The sequence below is a fragment of the Styela clava genome, unplaced genomic scaffold (genome assembly GCF_964204865.1).
Source record: "Styela clava unplaced genomic scaffold, kaStyClav1.hap1.2 HAP1_SCAFFOLD_36, whole genome shotgun sequence".
Taxonomy (NCBI): Eukaryota; Metazoa; Chordata; class Ascidiacea; order Stolidobranchia; family Styelidae; genus Styela; species Styela clava.
Window position 1 is genome coordinate 15,001 of NW_027556607.1, and position 7,500 is coordinate 22,500.

The 7,500-nt window shown below is 57.0% G+C and overlaps 2 non-coding genes and 1 pseudogene across 2 annotated transcripts; all 3 read left to right on the forward strand.

Moving 5' to 3' along the window:
- The first annotated feature begins 1,763 nt into the window (after positions 1-1,763).
- Positions 1,764-3,573, forward strand: LOC144419181 (small subunit ribosomal RNA). Its single transcript, XR_013473890.1, has one exon. It is a non-coding gene; the product is annotated as a small subunit ribosomal RNA (ribosomal RNA).
- A 298-nt stretch (positions 3,574-3,871) lies between these two features.
- Positions 3,872-4,025, forward strand: LOC144419180 (5.8S ribosomal RNA). The gene has a single exon (XR_013473889.1). It is a non-coding gene; the product is annotated as a 5.8S ribosomal RNA (ribosomal RNA).
- Positions 4,026-4,313: 288 nt separating this feature from the next.
- Positions 4,314-7,500, forward strand: part of LOC144419169 (large subunit ribosomal RNA) — a 7,150-nt pseudogene continuing 3,963 nt past the window's right edge.

The following is a 7,500-nucleotide window of genomic DNA, read 5'->3' on the forward strand; positions in this document are numbered from 1 at the left end:
TGCTGCGTCGCCGGCATCGGCGTCGAAAGAAGCCGAGCCGGAAAAAGTTAAAGTACAAACGTGCAAGCATACTAGCCTAACCCTAGGTAAGGCATGTCAGAGCGAAAGACAGTAATTTCGAATGAGCCAAGAAAGAGCGGTGCGGGGCCGGTCGGAGCGCACCCTTTTCTCGGTGGCTGGCGGGCGAGAGAGTGCTGCGTCGCCGGCATCGGCGTCGAAAGAAGCCGAGCCGAAAAAAGTTAAAGTACAAACGTGCAAGCATACTAACCTAACCCTAGGTAAGGCATGTCAGAGCGAAAGACAGTAATTTCGAATGAGCCAAGAAAGAGCGGTGCGGGGCCGGGCGGAGCGCACCCTTTTCTCGGTGGCTGGCGGGCGAGAGAGTGCTGCGTCGCCGGCATCGGCGTCGAAAGAAGCCGAGCCGAAAAAAGTTAAAGTACAAACGTGCAAGCATACTAACCTAACCCTAGGTAAGGCATGTCAGAGCGAAAGACAGTAATTTCGAATGAGCCAAGAAAGAGCGGTGCGGGGCCGGTCGGAGCGCACCCTTTTCTCGGTGGCTGGCGGGCGAGAGAGTGCTGCGTCGCCGGCATCGGCGTCGAAAGAAGCCGAGCCGAAAAAAGTTAAAGTACAAACGTGCAAGCATACTAACCTAACCCTAGGTAAGGCATGTCAGAGCGAAAGACAGTAATTTCGAATGAGCCAAGAAAGAGCGGTGCGGGGCCGGTCGGAGCGCACCCTTTTCTCGGTGGCTGGCGGGCGAGAGAGTGCTGCGTCGCCGGCATCGGCGTCGAAAGAAGCCGAGCCGAAAAAAGTTAAAGTACAAACGTGCAAGCATACTAACCTAACCCTAGGTAAGGCATGTCAGAGCGAAAGACAGTAATTTCGAATGAGCCAAGAAAGAGCGGTGCGGGGCCGGTCGGAGCGCACCCTTTTCTCGGTGGCTGGCGGGCGAGAGAGTGCTGCGTCGCCGGCATCGGCGTCGAAAGAAGCCGAGCCGGAAAAAGTTAAAGTACAAACGTGCAAGCATACTAGCCTAACCCTAGGTAAGGCATGTCAGAGCGAAAGACAGTAATTTCGAATGAGCCAAGAAAGAGCGGTGCGGGGCCGGTCGGAGCGCACCCTTTTCTCGGTGGCTGGCGGGCGAGAGAGTGCTGCGTCGCCGGCATCGGCGTCGAAAGAAGCCGAGCCGAAAAAAGTTAAAGTACAAACGTGCAAGCATACTAACCTAACCCTAGGTAAGGCATGTCAGAGCGAAAGACAGTAATTTCGAATGAGCCAAGAAAGAGCGGTGCGGGGCCGGGCGGAGCGCACCCTTTTCTCGGTGGCTGGCGGGCGAGAGAGTGCTGCGTCGCCGGCATCGGCGTCGAAAGAAGCCGAGCCAAAAAAAGTTAAAGTACAAACGCGATGCTAATGAGCGAGCCGTTGTCTCGACTAATATGTAGGGGGCGTTCGATCGAGCGTCTGGCTTGAGCGCTTGTCGGCCTAGCAGAACGGTCGCATTGTTATGCCCGGGTTTTAGGCACCGCTGCAGGCGGCCGGCAGAGCTCTTGTTTGTGCGAAACTGAATGGATCGAGCCCGAGAGAGGGCGAGCAAAGAAAAAACGCAAATCGCTCCGCCTGGCACTGCCGGCGAGAGCGTGGACGTCGCGGCCAGCGACTGTCGAAGCTGAGTACGGCCGCAGGCGATCGCCTCGGTCTTAAACGAATGCGACGAGCACGCGCCGGGCGGCCCAGCAAGGGCCGAGCGCAGCTGTCGCAGCTATCTGGTTGATCCTGCCAGTAGTGATATGCTTGTCTCAAAGATTAAGCCATGCAGGTGCAAGTACGAGTTCTCGTAAAGCGAAACTGCGAATGGCTCATTAAATCAGTCTTGGTTTATTTGGTCTCGTAAGCGAAGTGGATAACTGTGGTAATTCTAGAGCTAATACATGCATTAAGCGCCGACTTCGGGAGGCGCGCTTTTATCAGATCAAAACCGACCGGGTTCGTCCTGTGACGTTTGATGACTCTGGATAACCACGCGGATCGTACGGTCTCTGCACCGACGACGTATCATTCAAGTGTCTGCCCTATCAACTGTCGAAGGTACGCTACGTGCCTACCTTTGTGATAACGGGTAACGGGGAATCAGGGTTCGATTCCGGAGAGGGAGCCTGAGAAACGGCTACCACATCCAAGGAAGGCAGCAGGCGCGCAAATTACCCATTCCCGACACGGGGAGGTAGTGACGAAAAATAACAATACAGGACTCTAACGAGGCCCTGTAATTGGAATGAGTACATCCTAAAACTCTTAACGAGTATCCATTGGAGGGCAAGTCTGGTGCCAGCAGCCGCGGTAATTCCAGCTCCAACAGTGTATGCTAAAGTTGTTGCGGTTGAAAAGCTCGTAGTTGGATTTTGGGCGAGCGCCGCCGGTCCGTCGCAAGGCGTGTCACTGGTTGCGTTCGCCTCACCTTCGGTTCTCCGTCGGTGCTCTTGACTGAGTGTCGGCGGTGGCCGATAAGTTTACTTTGAAAAAATTAGAGTGTTCAAAGCAGGCTGTTCGCCTGCATAGTGTTGCATGGAATAATGGAATAGGACCTCGGTTCTATTTTGTTGGTTTTCGGAGCACGAGGTAATGATTAAGAGGGACAGACGGGGGCGTCCGTACTCTGCCGTTAGAGGTGAAATTCTTGGATCGGCGGAAGACGAACTACTGCGAAAGCATTCGCCAAGAATGTTTTCTTTAATCAAGAGCGAAAGTCAGAGGTTCGAAGACGATCAGATACCGTCCTAGTTCTGACTATAAACGATGCCAACTAGCGATCGGGAGGCGTTACCATGACGACCTTTCCGGCAGCTTCCGGGAAACCAAAGTCTTTGGGTTCCGGGGGAAGTATGGTTGCAAAGCTGAAACTTAAAGGAATTGACGGAAGGGCACCACCAGGAGTGGAGCCTGCGGCTTAATTTGACTCAACACGGGGAAACTCACCCGGCCCGGACACAGGTAGGATTGACAGATTGAGAGCTCTTTCTTGATTCTGTGGGTGGTGGTGCATGGCCGTTCTTAGTTGGTGGAGCGATTTGTCTGGTTAATTCCGATAACGAACGAGACTCTGGCATGCTAAATAGTTACGCGACCTTCTCGGTCGGCGTCTAACTTCTTAGAGGGACTAGTGGCGTTTAGCCACACGAGATTGAGCAATAACAGGTCTGTGATGCCCTTAGATGTCCGGGGCCGCACGCGCGCTACACTGAGTGAAGCAGCGAGTGTCTAACCTAGGCCGAAAGGTCCGGGTAACCCGTTGAACCTCATTCGTGATTGGGATAGGGACTTGCAATTGTTTCCCTTGAACGAGGAATTCCCAGTAAGCGCAAGTCATCAACTTGCGTTGATTACGTCCCTGCCCTTTGTACACACCGCCCGTCGCTACTACCGATTGAATGGTTTAGTGAGATCCTTGGATCGGCCCCGTCGCGGCTGGCAACGGCCGCGTCGGCGTGTCGAGAAGACGATCAAACTTGATCATTTAGAGGAAGTAAAAGTCGTAACAAGGTTTCCGTAGGTGAACCTGCGGAAGGATCATTACCGAAGGTGGTGGTAGGCCCCGGCCGACCGCGCACTGAATTGTCTTTGGGTGCCGCCGAGAGGGCGGCCGTCAATCGGGGTTCCGCCCCGTGCGACACGCGTAACACGTTGGCATAGCAAGGCAGCCGAGTGCGATGGTGGCTTCTGGGCACCGCGCTCGATGTGCCGCCGGCCCAGCCCGGCGGTCGCTCGGCGCCGTTTGTTGGTGTTTTTGTGCAGTTGTTGTCGGTGGTGGTTTTGTGGTCGATCCCACAGTGTGACGTCCGCGCGCTTCGGCGCCGGGCGAAACGTCGAGGACGACTCTTAACGGTGGATCACTCGGCTCGCGAGTCGATGAAGGACGCAGCCAAGTGCGAGAAGTAATGTGAATTGCATAACACATTGAACGTCGACCTTCTGAACGCGAATTGCGGTCTCGGGTCAATCCCGGGACCGCGTCTGCCTCAGGGTCGCGTTCGTCCTCACCCGAGGGCCGTCGCCTGGCCTCTGCGAAGACGGCCGGGCGTCGCCCCAAGTTGAAGCGGTCGCCGAGCTTTCTCGGCGCGACCGCGTGTCCCGTACACCGCCGGCCCCTCGACGTGTTCAACTACGTTCGAGGGGCGGGTCCAGGTCGGTCGGTCCGGTCACGAGATCAAGACCGACCGTGGGCCAAGGCGGCGACGGTACGCGCTCGGTCGGCGCCGGCGGCGACGACTTGCGATGCCAGCGGGCCGTGTAAGAAACGGCCCGCTTGACACATACGACCTGAGTTCAGGCGAGAGCACCCGCTGAATTTAAGCATATTATTAAGCGGAGGAAAAGAAACCAACAGGGATTCCCTGAGTAACGGCGAGTGAACCGCGAAGAGTCCAGCGTCGAATCTGCGCGCTTTTCGAGCGCGCCGAGTTGTGACGTACGGAAGTCCCAGTGCGGCTGACGGCGAGCGCCGGTGTCCTTCTGATCGAGGCCTCGTCCCACGGCGGGTGTTAGGCCCATAGGGGCGCTTGCCTTGGCCGCTTCGGGTCTTCTCGGAGTCGGGTTGTTTGGGAATGCAGCCCAAAGCGGGTGGTAAACTCCACCTAAGACTAAATACGGTCGCGAGACCGATAGCGGACAAGTACCGTGAGGGAAAGTTGAAAAGCACTTTGAAGAGAGAGTTCAAGAGTACGTGAAACCGTTGAGAGGCAAACGGGAGGGCCCGTCAGGTCGCCGGCTCGCTTTCAGTTGGGTGCGGGGGCGCGCCGTCTCGGTTCGCGGACGCTTAAGGCGCCGCTGCCGAGTCGGCTCGCGCACCGTCTCAGCGCACTAGCGACCGGCGCGGGTCACGACCGGTTTGCCGTCGGTCTAAGTCCCCGCGCGAAGGTGGCCTCCGCTCCGGCGGGGGTGTTACAGCGCGCGGGCGGTGCGGCCCGGCGGCGGATCGAGGAAAGGATGCCGCGCGCTCTCTGTGTGCGGCCGTCGCCGTTCGGCTGGCTTGTCGTTCGCCTGCACTGTACGCAGTGCCGGTGTTCGGCGGGCTGCCGCTTCGGTGGCGCGCCGTCGACGCGCTCGGGGTCCGTGGCCACGTCGGCCACCCTCCCGACCCGTCTTGAAACACGGACCAAGGAGTCTAACATGAGCGCGAGTCGTCGAGTGGTTCGAGACTCGCAGGCGAAATGAAAGTGAAGGCGGCCTTTGGCCGAACGAGGTCGGACCCGGAGCCCCGTGCGGGCGCCGGCGCACGACCGGCCGATCGCACCCGCTCTGCCGGGGCGGTCGCGCAAGAGCGTCCATGTTGGGACCCGAAAGATGGTGAACTATGCCTGGGAAGGTCGAAGCCAGAGGAAACTCTGGTGGAGGACCGTAGCGATTCTGACGTGCAAATCGATCGTCCTATTTGGGTATAGGGGCGAAAGACTAATCGAACCATCTAGTAGCTGGTTCCTTCCGAAGTTTCCCTCAGGATAGCTGGCGCTTTGTCGCAGTTTTATCTGGTAAAGCGAATGATTAGAGGCCTTGGGGACGAAACGTCCTCAACCTATTCTCAAACTTTAAATTGGTAAGAAGCCCGGCTCGCTTAATTGGAGTCGGGCGCCTCGAATGCGAGTGCCCAGTGGGCCACTCTTGGTAAGCAGGACTGGCGATGCGGGATGAACCGAACGCCGGGTTAAGGCGCCCGACGCGACGCTCATCAGAGCCCACAAAAGGTGTTGGTTGATCTAGACAGCAGGACGGTGGCCATGGAAGTCGGAATCCGCTAAGGAGTGTGTAACAACTCACCTGCCGAATCAACCAGCCCTGAAAATGGATGGCGCTGGAGCGTCGGGCCTATACCCGGCCGTCGCGACGACACGGGCTGTTCCACGGCGCTATGTCGCGACGAGTAGGAAGGCCGCGGCGGCGGGCGTCGAAGCGTCGAGCGAGAGCTCGCGTGGAGCAGCCGTCGGTGCAGATCTTGGTGGTAGTAGCAAATATTCAAATGAGAGCTTTGAAGGTCGAAGAGGAGAAGGGTTCCATGTGAACAGCAGTTGAACATGGGTCAGTCGGCCCTAAGGAACAAGCGAACGCAGTTCGACGGGGGGCGTTGCTCGTCTTCGCCCCCGGTGTCCGAAAGGGAATCTGGTTAATATTCCCGAGCCTCGACACGGAGATTGGCGCTTCGGCGCCCGGTGCGGCAACGCAACCGAACTCGGAGACGCTGGCGTGGGTCCCGGGAAGAGTTCTCTTTTCTTGGTAAGGAGCGCAGGCCCTGGAATCGGTTCGCCCGGAGATAGGGCTGGCAGCTCCGTAAAGCTCCGCGTCTCTTGCGGTGTCCGGTGAACCCGCGTCGGCCCTTGAAAATCCGAGGGAGATGGTGTAATTGTCGTGCGAGGCCGTACCCATATCCGCAGCAGGTCTCTAAGGTGAACAGCCTCTGGCCGACGGAACAATGTAGGCAAGGGAAGTCGGCAAATCAGATCCGTAACTTCGGGAAAAGGATTGGCTCTAAGGGCTGGGTCGGTCGGGCTGAGGTACAAAGCGGATGCCGGGACTTGACCGGACTGGGCGAACGCTTGCCGCTTCACGGCGGCCGGCGTGAGCTCGGACCTGCGTCCGGTCCCTATCCGTGGACTGCCGCAGCTGCGCGGGCCTCGCGGCTCGCTTCGGCCGGCGTCGAACAGCCAACTTAGAACTGGTACGGACCAGGGGAATCCGACTGTTTAATTAAAACAAAGCATCGCGATGGCCGCAACCCGGTGTTGACGCGATGTGATTTCTGCCCAGTGCTCTGAATGTCAAAGTGAAGAAATTCAACCAAGCGCGGGTAAACGGCGGGAGTAACTATGACTCTCTTAAGGTGACCTCTGTAACGGGGGAAACCATGTGCCTATCCGGAGCCTCCACGTGGCGAGAGTCGGGCAATGCCTCGGAACCGCCTAATACCATCTTGGAAGTTCCGAGGTAGCTAAAATCGGATAGGCTTTAATATCCATTTGGGGCTACCACCCCCATTCGGATTACCCAAACCCGGTAGCACAAGAAAAAAGAAAAAAATGTCCACTGAACCCCTTGCCGCCGCAGGGGGATGTGGTTGGGAACCTGCCGGGATCCCGAAGAGTAGTGGCACTCTTTTGACCTTTTCCTGCTCCGATTGTAACCGTGCGTTTTCGACAAAGTCCGGTTTAGGATTGCACAGGAGAAGCCAACATCCAACTTCATTCCATCAAGATAGTGTCCCAGTACGATCTCGAGCGAGGTGGAGTCACGAGGAGGATTTTTTGCTGGCAAAAGAAGATTCACGCCTGGAGCAAGAAGGAATCAAAAAGAACAGATACGCCTTCCTGCAAAAAATCCTTCCTCATCGCACTCTGGATGCTATCAAGTCGAGGACGAAACGAGCAGAATTCAAGTCAATGAAACTGCAGATCGTCAAACCAACAGAGACGACTACCGAAGATAGTAGAACTCCAGAAAAACAATCATCGGAGG